Genomic DNA, 16554 nt, shown 5'->3' with positions numbered 1-16554 from the left:
TCTACACCTCAAGGCATATGGCTGCTACAGAAGCAGTATGCTCATGACATGTTACAGAAATATGGTATGGCTGATTGCAAGCCTATGGATACGCCTTTGGAGCAGAATGTCAAGCTGCAGATTGATGTTGGGACAGAGATTGAGAATGTTACTATGTACAGACAAATGGTAGGCAGCTTGATCTATCTCACGATCACTAGACCTGACTTGAGTTATGCTGTGGGGCTGATCAGTCAGTTCATGCAGAAGCCTCACAAACCACACTTGGATGCAGTTAGAAGAATTCTGAGATATGTAAAGAGTACCACAGATCATGGGCTGTTTTATGCATATGGGAAAACCCTTGACTTGATGGGGTACACTGATGCTGACTGGGATGGATGCACATATGACAGGAGGTCAACCAGTGGCTATGGATTTGGATTGGGTAGTAGCATGATCAGTTTTGGCAGAGTAAGAAACATCCTACAGTTGCATTGTCCAGTACGGAAGCAGAGTATCGTGGTGCGGCCTGTGCGGCCTGTGAAGCTAAGTGGTTACAGAAGTTACTGAATGACTTGGGAGTACACTTGGACAGCAAAGTCAAGCTGTACTGTGACAATTTGAGCAGTGTTATGTTAGCAAGCAATCCTGTTTATCATGCAAGATCAAAACACATTGAGGTTCACTACCATTTCATCAGGGAAATGGTTTTAGCAGATCAGATTGACTTGGAGCATGTGAAGACTGAAGACCAGGTAGCAGACATCTTTACCAAATCACTTGGTAAAGATAAGTTCATTCACTTTAGACAGCTACTTGAAGTGATACAGATGATTTGAGTTTTGTTTTTGAGCTTGAGGGGGAGTGTTAGAAATCAAGCTCACCGTCAATGTGTCTTCATCTATGACCAACATCTATGACAGCTAGTGTGTACAGCTGTCTACATGTGACTACATTAAATAAGTCGGGTTAGTAGTCAGTCAGTGACCTGACTAGAGTTAGTCAGTCTAGTCTACATTTACACTAGGTCACTTTATCTTGTAGCGAGTGTGTGCTTTTCAGTTTAGTGTGTGGAAATGAAGGAATGAGCTTGAGAGCCTGAAGGCTCATGGATATGGAGTCTTTCCCTTTCTCTCTCTCTACTCTTTGAACAGCTCCATGATTCAAGATGCGAACTCAAGCATCCTCAAGAGTCCACCTCCAAGCTTCATCATCCATAGCTGCGCATGAGACAAGAGAAGAGAAGAGAAGAGAAGAAGAGAGGAGATGATGGAGAGCTTCACCTCCAAGATCCCTCACCCTCACACACTCACTCCCTCACGTTCTCACACTCCCTCTCTCAGGTACACACAAGCAAGCAAGAAGGAGAAGAGAAGAAGAGAAGAAGATGAGTCCACTTTATCACACACCAAAGAATGAGCTTCTCTATTCACTTTTTGGGATTTTATATATGCCCTCAATACCTTGGGCACCCATTCCCCTTTTTACATGACCTGCCATAGTGGTGGCAATGTCCTCTTTTCCCATTCCCTTTTATTTGCCCTATCTCTTTGCCTATGCCCATCTACCTTTTATAATCTGCACAAGAGGGAGCATGGCACTATTTTACAAAATTTTTAGGGGTGCCTTGCATTTAAAAATGTGCCATTGCCATTGCCTTAATTTTTTAGGTCACCCTTGTGCTTTTGGTTGTTTTCCATCCTGCTTCTTCCATTGCATTTGCATTCTTGACTTCTTTTTTCTCCGTCTTGAATTAGTGTTAACAATTAAGTTGTTTGAGTGGAGTATCACACACTTTGCATGCGCAATTTAAACATGGTATCAAAATATAAATTCCTGGGTACATTGCAATTGTATGTCTAGGTGATGACCAATGTTGAGAGTGTAAGATTTCCCTTGGCTATAAGGTAGTTTGATATCTTGGGAGAAATAAATCAATGTGATGGAAAAGAAGGAGGGAAACAAGAAGAAGTAGAAAGCTTCACCTCGTTGATTCCCTCTCTTTCACACACAAACTCTTCCTCACATAAGAAAAGCAAAAGATGGAGAAGAGCTTCACTATCCCAAGTTCCTCACATGAATGGACTCTCGCTCTACTTAGTTTTCACACACATGAATAGCTATTTTCATTCACTTTCAAGCCTTATATACATGGAAACTAAAATAAGGGTTTGGACCTCTGGTGAATTAGTGTTTTCACCACCATTCAGGCACCCCACCCATTTGTCGGCTCATAATAGGTTCTCCTCTTGATGCATCCTTCTACCTTAGGTCAATTGGACCTAGTTTAGGCTGAAAATGAATAAAGTAAATTGTGGAACCCTCTCATCCATTACACATTGATGAATATAACCACAAGAAATATTACAATTTCACAATATGAGCCCAATCGCCAAAAAGAACAAAAATAAATATGATATCCATGAATGAGATTACAAGTCCCTAAAATAATATGATGAAGCCCAAAAAATAATGTATCTTCTAAGAATAAATTTTAACACTTGCACTTTGACTTTGCTTTGACTTTGTCCTTTCAAACTTTGTAGTTAGAAAATTCAAAAAGTGAATAAGTGCATACTATTATTAACATCGGTTATCTCCTTCCAAAGGTCCTTACATAACTCTAAGATATCTTTAATAAAAGTTCAATATTTAGTTTTCAATTATTGCTCTAAGGCATGCATTAGAGAGTCCATAGTTGATATATTTCCAACATTTGCTTTAAACATGTCTCCTTTGGTTAAACCTAGTGTTATCTTTCATAGCTACTAAGAACATTGACCTAGTTGAAGGTAATAGCATATGCTAAATGTATGTAGGAGCTAGTTCTCATTATCCAACCTCTAAGTTTTTGGCTAAACTAATTATTATTTTACCAATTCAAATGTATTATTCCATCTAATTCTAATAAATTTAGTAAGGGTCTATTATGAACCTTTAGTTGTTATTCTCCATCATTTCCATCTATGGGCTTAAGTTATTAATGCGCATCCATGTTCCTTGTAAGTACTAGATCTATTATCCTCCAAAAGGTCATTCTCTATCATTTTCATTTCTGGGCTTAAGTTATTAATATCCCTTAGGTTTTACTTGTAAAGGTCTATTTATTATTGCACATCCATGTCACTTCTAAGTTATTACTAGATCTATTATCCTCAAGGGGTTTACTATTGCATAAACTTTTACTATCACATGCCTTCAAGGCCTAATTCAAAATCTCCTTCTCTCTAAATTTCACATGAATAAAACTTATCCTTTTTCTATTCAACTTATGAGTACTTCTATAAATGATAGCCTTATCTATGTAAAAATGGTTTGAAAAAGAAAAATGTTAAATCCTTTTTATTGAACCCACATGATACTCTTACGTATATGTGAGAGAACCCCTCCTAAGCTATTATCTCATGATAGCTCTAAGGTCTAGCATGTGTCACTTAGGTGCCAAGTATGATCTTGCCCATTTTCTTTATAATAATCTTGATAGATGATTGGTTGAGTAGTAAGGGAATGGTTATAATGACAATCAATATGGTGATGAAAATGAGGTGATGATTGCTCACACTATGTGTGCGAGGGAAGAAAATGATATAATTGATGATAATGGTGAAGAACTTAGATCCTCTTCTTCCCATCTGTGTGTGTGTGTGTGTGTGTGTGTGTGTGTGTGTGTGTGTGTGTGTGTGTGTGTGTGTGTGTGTGTGTGTGTGTGTGTGTGTGTGTGTGTGTGTGTGTGTGTGTGTGTGTGTGTGTGTGTGTGTGTGTGTGTGTGTGTGTGTGTGTGTGTGTGTGTGTGTGTGTGTGTGTGTGTGTGTGTGTGTGTGTGTGTGTGTGTTAGGTTGGATCCCCTTATCATCTAAGAGGGTGCAAGGGGAGCTACTAATAGTCAAAGTGCAAGGAAGATGGAGAGAAAGGAGGTAGCAAGGGAGGTTATTGGTAGGGGGGACTTAGATATGCAAACATGACTGCTTAATAGGTGGCAACTAGAAAGGGAATGAGGCATTGATATGGTTGACAAGTTGGGGGGGGCAAGCATCTAGCCAATGGCCATTGATTATTTAATTTTCAAAGGAATGGGGATCACATGGGGGAGGGGGAAGGGGATACATTATGGGGAAGTTTGGAGGGAAGGGGTCAAGATGGGAAGGAGGGGGAGAGAGGCGCAAATCTAGGTAGGGGGGCATTGCAAATTAATGAACACATATGTAAAAGGAGTGAGGATCAATTTTCACAACACTTTTTCCAATGTTATCCAAATATCTTTGGATATACCTAATGCATCCTTTCCAACCAAGGTTATCCAAATAGTCTTACTTGTTCCTCTTCCTCTTCCTGCTTCTTTCTCCATTCATCTTCTAATTCTCTCAATTCATTTTATGTGGCTTCTACTTCATTGTCTTCTTCTACCACGGTTTTCTTCCTCTTTCCTAGGATATTCAGCTTGAGTTTTTTTTTTTGTCTTGGTTCGATGGGAATGATCCCTCATTTCCTTTCCCACTAATGGTTCTCTCACTCAAGGCATGTTGTTGTTGTTGGACTTGGGGTGGAGCTTCCCTCTTTTCGAGTGACTATAAGGGCGATCTGTGGGCTAGTGAGTGCTCAAGCGTTTCTTCTACCACTTCTTGTATTTCCAAGTACCCAACAGCCTCCTAGATGATGGCGGTGAGCACACCTCCAAAACCTATGTTGGAGGCCTTAACTACTGGCTTTTTCCTTGTCGTCTCCATTATGGAAGCTGGAGACTCCCCGCTTACTGCTATCACTCCTATGGCTAGCACTTTTGCTGAGCTTTCCATAATATTATTCAAGTAGCCATTCCAATTGATTTCATTCAGCAACTTGGTCAAGGTTTGGGATGTTGGCTAGGCTAACTCCATCATTCATATACACTTAGGCCTTGTCCATCCTTAGCATATTGTAGACATCTCTTTTGGGCCGCCTCTCGGGCTTGTTGACTAGTCCTAGAGCTCTTTCCACCATTTTGGGGCTCAACTCCACTTCTACTCTCTACAAATCTCTTCTACTTGTCTCACTATCACGGTGCCACAGTTCTTTTTTACATCAAAAGTTCCTAGGAATTCCATGCACTTTTTGTACTCAATGGCTTTTGGCTGACCTTCTCCATATATTTACCAAGGTTACATTGGTCGACTTACCACTTGCTCTTTCATCACTACACTTTCTAAGTTCTAAATGCTTCTGAATGTAAGCTAATTGAAGGCCCTTGTTTCCGTTGTTAGGCCATATTTGTCCTACTCTTCTTCTATCAATGGAAGCTTGTTGCCTTTGTTGTGCTTAGCCATCTCGGGTTCCTATCATGATGCAACAACTCACTATTAGTTTACTCTAAATGACTTTTTGTGAAAGGATGAGGGGGTTTACGAATATATGCTATGGAAAGATGAAGTGTGCAAGTACAGAATGTAAATTTTTGCTTCAATAAGTTTACATAGTTCCACCCAAAATTTCATGAAAATTTTTCTTAAGTATGAATTGACTTTTATCAGTATGAATTGAATTATCTTTTTTACTTTTTTAAAGTTCGGTTTAAGGCTCAAGTCGTGTCTTCTTTTCTGCCTTACCCCCTCATAGAAGTTTGGGTTATACTCCAAGTGGGCATGACAGTCCATGTCATGAGATCTAATGCCTACATGTGTAATGTAGGTTAGGACATCGATGAGAAAGTCACCTGAGTTCATCTTGCTAGAGATATGCAATTTCTCCTTGATCAGGATTCGAACGAAATAGGGGTGGTGATTGCGACCGATAGCTAGTACTTTGAAAGAGCTAGGGGTTACATAGGTTGGGTCATACTCGGAGGTTTTGATTGCCCATCTTTGCTCTACATTGGTCATACTTTGGCAACCCTTTTGTTCCCATTGGAGACAATAAGCATACCATTTGCACAGAAAAGGAGAGTCAAAGCCAACTAGTTTTTCCTTGTCTTCTAGCTCCTGGCTTGTTGTAGAGACTTTGCTCCTGCTATAGGATGTGATCAGTTGTTGTGTGCAAGCTTGCTCTTGAGAGATTTCAGTGGTGATCAATTCCTTGGCTACCATGGGAATCTTGATAAACATGAATTCAAACTCTGCCTAGGTGCATGGCAGGGACCATACATTTGATGCTAACGGCTAGCTTAGGAGCCATAAGTCCAACTAGGCTAGCGTGGTGAAGGTAATATCCAATTGTCTAATGCAGGTGACTAAGTCATCCCCGTATTAGTGGCTAGGTCTGAGGCCAATTTAAGGATAGATCTGCACTCATAGGAGGGTTTAATTTTGCGGTGGGAGGTTTAGATTTGGTTGAGCTAGATAACTCCACTGTTGATGCCTACCTCCTGGGTTGTTCAGTGGGGTGTTTGTCGACCACTTGTGCAATGGATTGGTCTTGCGACTTAGATGTGATGCAGTGCCTTCTGCTACTCATGGAACAGTTAGGATACTCAGAGTGTCAAATTGAGTTGGTCTAGGGGCAGGGTCTAGGGGCATCTGGTTTTGGTTTTGGTCAATAGACACATTGAGGTTCTATGGATTTGGTGCTTTTGGAATCAATTGATTTCTCATTCCTAGCTAGCTTACCATTTTGTGGAGATGGGCTGGAGGGCCTAGATTGAGGGGCCACACATGTCGCTCGTAGTCTTTGTAGTAGCCTTGAGCACGCAATAGGTCTTTGGGCACCCATCGTGGCTTGACTGTTCATCTACTTCAATAGCTCAAATTTTTCCTCTAAGGCCTAGGCATGAGGTTCCGTGGTTACAGGTTCGTGTGGTTTGGCTTCTAGGCAGCTACTACAGTGGCTGTTTGGGCACCCATTTGAGTTATTGCTTGATGGTCTTGGGTGCGACTCCCTTGGGTTGTGGCCATTTTATTTCAGCAAGGTGGGACAAGTCCCGACCTCCCTTCTTAGGCTTTGCACTTGGTTTCTATATTGTTGGCACTAAGGTTGTAATGGAGCCGTGCTCCCCTTGCTGAAAGCTCTCACTATCTGAACATTGCCAATGGTGAGGTGAATGTGCTACGAGTCAAAGTCAACATTGTAGTGTGCTTGTTTTTTGAATGTGCGTCCTAGCTATGATTCCTTACCGATGGCCTTAGTGTTAGGCATCACATAGAATATCATAGGTAGGCTTTCAATCTCAATAGAGATTGCTATTTTGCACTTTCCCAACAATGAGTAGGATTGTCCAAATGGGTTGAGTTTAACATCAATAGGCTGCAGTTGGGGTTGACCAATGAGGGCCCAATGGTTGTGTGTAAGGATATTAAAGCCATCTCTCTCGACAATCAGTGTGTCAAAGATGTGTGTCTTCTAGGCAGCAATCACTAATATGTGTAGATAGGCAAGCTGTACCATTTCCTCATCCGCATCCTCTATCTCAGTGATGGTGGTTACTCTTATGTTTACAAGGGATTCTAGCATTGGATGCTCGTGCAATGGGTGCATTGGAGGGTAGTACTACTTGAGGCGACTGCCATTGAAGAAGTCTATGCCCTCTCCCTCTAGGGTCTCAAGCTCTATGTTACTAGTTTGACTTGGGGAGGTCAGCCATAAATATATATATGTATCACGTGGGTTCAACATAAGGGATTTTTAAAATACCATTTTTATACATTTTTTACATACAGAAGGGTCCCATATCGAGGGGTTACTTATAGATTGAATAGAAAAGGATTATGTTTTATTAAGAAAAAATTCACAAATAAGGATATTTATAAATAGACCTTGAACGCACGTGATATAGAGGATATGCATATAGTGAATTACCCGAAGTTTGGGTAGTTTGACTAATGTTGTGGACCCTAAAAGGCCCCAATCCTCTAAACTTCATCTTCTATTTATGGCCCTTTACAGACTATAATAGCACTAGGTTGCCTTGCTCAAAGTCACGTCATTTGACATATTTGTCAAACTAGCTCTTGTGTCTTACCTTTTTGTAGATTAGTGCATGGATAGCAAGGAGTCGGGTCTTAGAAAATCATTCTAGCTCTACCAGGCATTCCATCCATGCCTCCTTTCCATCCCATCTATCTTGTATTGCCACTCTCAAGCTTGGAACAAAAAAATCCATTGGCAAGATCGCTTCAGTCCCATATGTAAGCTTGAGTGGTATTTGCCCTACGGCCATCTTATAGGCTGCTCTATAGGCCAATAGTGATGTCATGAGTTTATTTTCCCAGTTGTTGCATGAGGTAGAGACTACCTTAGTCAGTATGTTCACTAGGATTTTGTTCGCAAATTTCGCCTGACCGTTAGCTTGAGGGTAGTATGGTGATGACTTTTTATGAATGATCAAGAATGTAGACAGTAAATAGGCAATCACTTCATTAATGAAGTGAGTGCCTTGATCACTAACTAGCTCAATTGGGCAGCCAAATTGTGAGATCACCTTGCTCCCAAAGGAACTTAGCTATGATCCTAGTATTATTCTTCCTCGTGGCCTGAGCTTCAGCCCATATCATGAGATAATCTGTCGCTACAATGATGTACCTTGCTTGTGATTACTGCATTGTAAGGCTGATTGGCCCAATAAAGTCAATCCCCCATTGTTTAAAGGGTTGTCACACTATTACAAGGGTCAACTCCATCTTGTCCTCCTTATGGATTGGTACTTTGGTCCTTTGACATCTGTCGCAGTGCTTCACGAACTTGGCAGCATCATGAAATAGAGTAGGCCACCACAACTGAGATTGCAACACCTTGCCTATTGTAGTATCTCCGTAGAAGTGTCCTCTAGCAATTCCATCATGTGCTTCGACAAGTACCTCATGCATTTCGTTCTCACACATGCATCTTTGCAATAACCCATCCTATCCTAGTCTATAGAGCTAGCCCACAATTAACTGATAGGGCGGAATCTTAAGGATAAGGTGCTTTAGCCTCTTCTATATAGATCTCTTAAGCAGTCCATGCTCTAGGACTTAGACTATGTCATCTACCCAATATGGCATTAGATTAGCCTTGAAAAGGTCTCTCCCACTAGACATGCTAAGCAGGTACCCATTGAGCAAGTTGTCTATGATGCCCTGTCCAATGGCTTCTCTTGTCGTCGGTATGCTGGACATATGATGTGCCAATGTAATATCGCTTACCCTTGCGTACAACCACAGGGAAGTCAAATTCTAGAAGTAGAAGAAACCACCTAGCTATGCATCCTATAGTGAAAGGTTTATTTACTAGATGAAGCAAGGCTTGATGGTGGTTAACAAAGAAGACAAAGGGCATAGCCAAAAGGTAGCGACAAAAATCCTTCACAACAAATACCATGGCTAGGCCTTCCCTCTCCTTCATCGTGGAGTAATTCACCTCCGTATATGTGAGTTGTCTACTAGCAAAGCTCAAAGAATGATCGAGATTATGTTCATTAGGTTAGCACAAAACAACTCCCATGTCAAAATTTGAGGCATTAATGTGCACATGGAATGTTATATTCCAAATTGGGGCTTGTAGAATTGATGCGGTTGTGAGAGCCTTTTTTAGCTCCTCATAGGCGCGTTGGCATTCCTCAGTCCACTCAAATATGATCATTAATTTGTAAAGGTGCCTAGAGATCAATGCATAGTTCAAAACGAATTGCTAATAGTACCCTATGTGTCCCACGAAGCACTGAACTCCCTCTGACTTTGCAGAAGTCAGTGGCAATGCCATTCTTAGACACCACGTGCCCTAGGATACATCCATGTTTCACCCAAAACTAGCACTTCAAGGGGTTCAAGGGGAGGTTACACATCCTATACTGCTCAAAGATTGCATGAAGTTTATCTAGCTGTTCCCTCCAACTAAAGTGAATGCATAGATCATCAACAAACACCTCCAATTCTCGCCTAAGCATGTCTTTGAAGATTATGCACATGAGGTGCTGAAAGGTAGGTGGTGTATTTGTCAGCCCAAATAATATGACTATATAGGCAAACACACCCCATTCCATTGCAAACGTTGTTTTATGCTTATCGTCAAGGTGCACCTGCACCTAGTTATAACCTAAGAAGCTGTCTAGGAAACTGTAGGCCTCTCTTTCCACTACTCTCTCGAGCATGTACTCAATGTAGGGTAGTGGATAGTTATCTCTCTTTTTGCAACATTGACTTTTTTATAGTTTATGCACACTTGAATTTTTTCGTTCTTCTTCAAGACAATTACTATGGGTGATATGCAGTTTGTGTGCTTGATTTTTTAGATGAATCCGGCCTTTAACAGCTTATCTATCTTTTCCTTGATGCATGTGCATGCTTTGGATTCATCACGTATGGCTGCTTCTTAACAGATATTGCATCAGGAGTCATCGGGATGCTATGGGTTACGACCCTTGGATGATCGACTCCTTTGAGCTCATCTAAGGACCAAGCAAATACATCTATATACTCTCACAGGAGAGCAATGAGATCAATCTCCTCTTGCTCAGTCAGGTCATCAGCTACAAGCATGGGTCGAGGCTTATCCCCTTCTCCTACCAAGTTGACTTTTTTTACCTTAGTAGGCCCTTTGGTAGATTCATTTGCTTGTCCTTGCCTCTTAGCTCATAACAAGATCACTACCTTGTCACCCTTTTTAAACTTTGTGAAGTGCTTAGGTAGGTCCTGGGGCTTTCGTTGTTCTTCGGCTTCCAATCCCCTTGGCATTTTCAGGTCTCTCTCATAGCTCACTTCCTACTCAAAATCAAACTCACAACCTTTTCTAGGAGAAGGAGCTTCCCCTAATGGTCGCAACTCCAAGGCCGATTCTGTTCTAAGGAGTGGTGTGGCACTTAGTTGAACTAATCCCACTTGCTCATAGTCTATCACCCCTAGGTGGTTGCATTTTGTTCTGAAGACTCCTCTTTCGATCATAAAAACATTGGCTTTCTATGGCTTGGAGTCTACTCATATCTGTTCAAACACTTGGTCGTCCGTGTCATACTCTATTGGTTCGATTTCTTCCTCACTTTTCTCGTTTGTAGAGTAGCAGTCTCTTCATAATCATCATCTGAATCGTTATCTTTTGACTTCTCATCATCCCCTAGGCTTCTATCCTCAAGTCTCTTCTCATCCATGATCAATGCCCAATTGTACATCAAGTTCTAGTTGTGCACCTTGGTCCATTGCCACTTTGACTCATCCGTGAGATCCTTGAGGGGTTTGAGATTAGCAGCAGGGGGGTTACTTGCTAGCCCTCTCATCAAGTATTCAAGGGTCCCCTGGAGTTCAAGTTTGTTAGTTAGACAGAATGTGAAAAGGGATAGCTGTTGGTTGTCTGCTAGAACTCCTCGCCATCATGCAAAGTGGTATCGATGGCGAGGTCGTACCCTTCAGTAGCTAAGATGTTGTGGCTTTATGGGACTCATTGGCTATCCTTGCAGCCTACTTATAATCATCTTCGTCATTTGAGAATGGTAGATCAATGGTGGCTAGCACACGCATCCAATCTCGCTCATCCTCAGGGCATGGGATATACTTCATTAGTGACCCGTAAGAATTCCTAACCTCTAAGTCTCCTTTTAAGATAGCAGAGGTGGCGTCTAGGTGGACCAGTGTGGTATTCCATGGATCCATCTTGACTCTTATAGTCTCCACTCTATTGCCTAAGAACATGAGACCGTTGCCCTAATCTCCTATCACTCATGCGTTTTGCATCTAAGGTCGGCCTAGCACGATATTGTACTCCACTCCTTTCATGACTATGAAGTTTACTGAGAATTGGACTCTCGCTATCTTCTAGGACTAGTCTTTTAGCACTCCAAACACTTTGACCTTCATTCTGATAGCCAACGTGACATTAAACCTTGTGGTCTCCACAGGTTGGTTACCCCAAGCCTACAGGATTGCATGGTTGAGCACACTAACTCCAGCTCCCGTATCTACAATTCCCTTCCTTGTAGCATCTCCTAATGCATTTATAGGCAAGATTTTATATATCTCTCTGCCTTTCCAAAAGGCATTTATGTGCAAAGACTTAGGCATTGAGTTCAAGGTTAAGCTTGGTATGTGCGTTACTGCATCATGGTGAGGCGAGTTGGTCACTCCAGGCTCGTCATGTCGTTCTACCCACTGCTTTAACCCTTGCCATAGCATGCCTGAGTAGCTCTCCCAAAGGTAGGGTCATAGGGGCCAATATCAATGTTGTGAGCAAGTTACCAACCACCTGCTTTAGGCTCTATACTCTTTTGCCAATGATCTTGGGCAGTCTGCCTACCTGTGGTGTCTAGGATGTAGTGCTACGTGGGATGTAGAGGTATCTCTTGATCTTAACTAAGTCGACGAAACTAGTGTGCTCATGCTAGAGAGCTCATTGATCTCTTCTTCGATAATGGATTCCACATCCTTTGGATGCACTCGGGCTTCTCTCACCCACTCCTTGACCTTATCAACAACCACTTCTAATTGGTACCTCGGATGGGGATATTCTCCAATCTTGGAACTTTCCTTTTCTATTGTCTGAGAAGGAACAGATGTCTCTGCTTCTGCGTCTGTGACTTGCTTTCCCTTTGGTAATGTGGTGGCACTATCTATCTTAATCTTTGTCTCAACCCTCTTTTTCCTTTTTCTACGGCTTTTTGTTCCTATTGAAGGTGTATCAAGGTTGCTAGGTCCTGATAATGAAATATTGACTTACCTTGCCTATGCTCGAGTCATGACATTTAGCAAAATTGGCGTGGCTTTACCATCAAGTGTTCCAAATCCGAATAGTCCCAATGGTATGGATGGCACAATAGTCGAACTAGTGAAAGATTTTCACCTAGGGCACTCGGCGTACAAGTGTGTGATCCCTCACTCAAGGCATCTTAGATCAGCCTTTTCTCGATTGGCTTGCTCCCTTTGGGGCATTGAGATGAGATGTGTCTTGGGTGATTGTATGTCTAGCATGAAATGGGTTCTTAGTTTTATCATCCTAGACCTCTACCTCTTCCCCTACCCGATGCCATCACTGGCACTAGTTTGAAATCCATCAAGTTGGGATTACCCTCTTCATCGTACAAGACGTAAGGGCTCGTGTATGCTTCGTCCTCATTCGGCTCCTCCATGTAATGTATCGGAGCATCGCTTTTGGTGGATGGGTCACAATGTGTCCATGTGGTCTAGGTATCCCTGTGGAGTTGATATCCATCCTAGGGATAGCTTGCTTTGAATCATTAGGTATTGGGAGAGCTAGTGGACCTCCCCTTCTGAAATATTATGGTCTACTCCCTAGGTAGTAAGGCTGATTGTATGGCAATCGCCTTAGTAATTAGCAATACATTGCATCATGGCCAAACCTACCGCAATTGGCACAGGGTTTGGATCTAGGATCCATGCACTTAGTCGAAAAGGGGTTTGCTCCACAATGCATGCATTGCACGTGAGGTTGTGTGAGCTTTCTCATCATCTCTTGCAGCCTAGCCAACTCTAACTTCATATCTGTCAAGTCCTGGCCCTGGTCGACACTCTTTTCCTTGTCTTGAGTGCTATGGCTAGATCTTTCATTAATGGTCATAGCTCTTTCTGAAATTCTAGAGACAGTGATGTCTCAAGTTGTGGATCTTGAGCTCCTATCCTTGAGTAGGTCATCCACTCGTATGGCTTCTTTGAAAACCCTAGCTAGTATATCCCTTTGCAAGGTTGAGTTGCTCACCAAGGCCTTGTAAAGCTCTTCGCTTTGAATTCCACTTATAAATACAGTGGAGACCACTCATTCGTTAGGTCACTTTGCAGTTGGAATTCTCTTAAAGAGACTCTGCACATGGTGATATAGTCTCAGATATCCTCCTTGTCCTTTTGACTAATGTTCATCAATCTAATGATGAGGTTGTCAAAGTATCCCACCTCAGAGAATCTCTTGATGAAGATACTCTTGAGGTTATTGAAGTCATTACATTTGGCATTGTCTAGACTGAAATACCACATGTGTCCTTTGTCTCCTAGGCAAAGTCCAAAAGCTTATGCACATTGAGCAAGGTCCAAGAGGTTGTTAGCCTTGCATACTGCTCAAACTACTCTACAAAGCTATACATGTTGTTATCAGGCTTGTTGAGTTGCTTGGCAACCATAGGTATCTTGGTTTGGCTCCTAGAATTTGGGGTGATTCCTAGTCCTGCTACCAATAAAATTACTAGGCCTACTCCACTCTTTGCTTTGCAACCGTGTTGTCTAATAGTTGCTTTGTAAGAAGCTCGCTAGCGTAAGATCGTTTTCTAGTACTCTATCCCTCTCAGCATTTAGTCTTGTCCTATTTCGATTGGCGAGCACTAAGACGCATTGGACCTCGCGCATTTTTATGACTTGCCTCATCTTTTGACGTGGACTGAAAATTCTCCCAAGTCAAGCTCATCATTTTTCGAGTTGGCGTTGGTTTCTAACATATTGTCGGTTTTTTGGAAAACTAGGGTGTCAATCAGATGGATCAAGTCGGGTAGAGCTATGTCCCCAATCATCCATATCGTTGTTACTCTTGAAGGGGCTCAATGATTCAAGTCTCTCAGTGTTCCATGATTGGTGCCCTTGGCCACTGTTCGATATTTAAGGTCTCCTCCTACTAGTAGGTTTGTTCAGCTTATCTTATTTTGTGTGAATTTCTTGTTATTTAAAACAATACTCAATGTTACAGAGGCACTCAGATGCTAGTGTTGTGCTCCTCAAAGTGCACTGTGCGAAATCAGGCTTTAAGCTTTTCTGGTGTGTACTGTTGAATGTGGCAACTCTAGTTGGTTTGTTCTAGTCTCTACAACATCCTATACGTGTGGCCAAAGAGGTAGCAGGTCTAATCAATTAGTCCAGGTCTCCATTAGGATGCGGGGCTGAGGATCAGTGCAATGGTCGTTTTTTGAGTCACTAGATCACAACTCATGAGTCTGGTGGCCCTATGAGCCATTCTATGCATTTGGAGGCCTACGAGGGTGCCATCTAGTCTTTGCCTGCCTTGGGTGGGTCCAATTTTCCAGAATTTGACTTTGTATAATCTGTCCGAGTGACAGTTTTCAAGTAACATTGTTCCAGTGACAACATCCGAGTCCGAGCCATCTGAATGAATGGGTATGTGACCATCCGAGATTGAATATATGAGTGTCTAAGTGGACAATTTTGTGGTGTTTGAATTTGGCTATTCAAGGCTAAATAACGTTGTCTGAGTCTGAGTCTAGGACTCGAACTGGTATGGTTTGTCCGAGTGGACTAGGGACTCAGACTGTCTAAGCTGTGGTGGGACTCAAACAATTGTGGATCCATTTGAGTGTGGCGCCACGAGTTCTAGGATGATCAAAATCTTGTTGAATCTCACGCATATCTTGATCAATCTTCCATCTACAATCCTGGGAGCAACTATCCAACACAAGGGCACACTTAGAGCTTACCTGTGGGGCTCGAAGGGGCGGTGGTGAAGATTGCCAAGCATGGAATGATTTTCAATCCTATAGCTCTCTCTCTCTCTCTCTCTCTCTCTCTCTCTCTCTCTCTCTCTCTCTCTCTCTCTCAAGCTCTCTCTTGGCTAAATGCACACAAGTGAGCTCTTATCCCCTCTTCTAGGCCTTTTAAGCCCCTTCTATCTTGCCTTATTACTTCCCCCTTCTCTCTCTATGTTGTCTTAATGCCCTAAAGCTCTCTTTTTTCCCTTGTTTTGGACCTACTATTACAGTAGAAACCCTATTGTGTGTTTCTCTATTTTCTTGTTTTTTCCTCACCTACATGCATCTAAATCACAAAGCAAACACTTATACTAATCAAATCTACTTACCTAAATCCAAAAAACCAAAAAAAAACTACTTGCAAAGGAGATCGCGGATACCTCTTCAGCTCCCTTGCTTTCTATCTATCTCAAGGACCGACTTGAACCCTACTTCAATGCTCGATTCGAAGTGGACAAGTACTCAAAGCTTGAATTCGTTAGTCTTGGCAATGGAACCAAAGTGTGGGAGCTTCTTGCTCAACTGCCAAGATCCACGGACCACTTACTGTTTCAAGTATTTCAAGCCAAGTGCAATGGCTATCTCTCACATAGCCGTACATGCTCTCACAACTATGAGTATAGTGAGCTTACCTTTATGCTCGATTGAGTTGCCTCCTTCCACAAGCTCTCCGATAGCTCCACAATCCAAGGTGCAAGCTCAAGCAACAAGAAATATTGAAGAATTCCCTATATTTTCTAAACCTTCCTATATATGAAATTATCAAATGCTCATTGTGTTCCATGGCAACTACAACTTTTAAAGAAAACTCCCTTTTCTTATACTTATGTGATTTCATAAGCTACCCATGGTGAATACCTTGGGTCCCCCCCTCAAGCCCTCCCTTAAATTTAACCTTGGAAAGAGAAACTAGCTCGATCCTCAAGCCCCAAACTAGCTCAATCCTCAAGCCCCAAGCTCCATGCTTCATTGCCACGCACAAGACAAGAAAAGAGAATAGAAGAAGAAAAGAGGAGAAAAATGGAGAATTTCTCCACCACGGTCCCTCACCCTCACACACACACACACACTCCCTCACACTTCCTCTCTCAAGCACAAGCCCAAGCAAGTAAGAATAAGAAGAAGATGATGATGATGATGATGAGAACTAGTTTTGGCCACATACAAGAATGAGCTTCTTCATTCACTTTTTGCCTTTTATACAAGCCCTAATCTCTTTTGGGCACCCA

The sequence above is a fragment of the Lygodium microphyllum genome, chromosome 6 (genome assembly GCF_053477565.2).
Source record: "Lygodium microphyllum isolate KBCC chromosome 6, Lygodium_microphyllum_v1.1.10, whole genome shotgun sequence".
Classification (NCBI taxonomy): Eukaryota; Viridiplantae; Streptophyta; class Polypodiopsida; order Schizaeales; family Lygodiaceae; genus Lygodium; species Lygodium microphyllum.
This window is presented reverse-complemented; position numbering follows the sequence as displayed.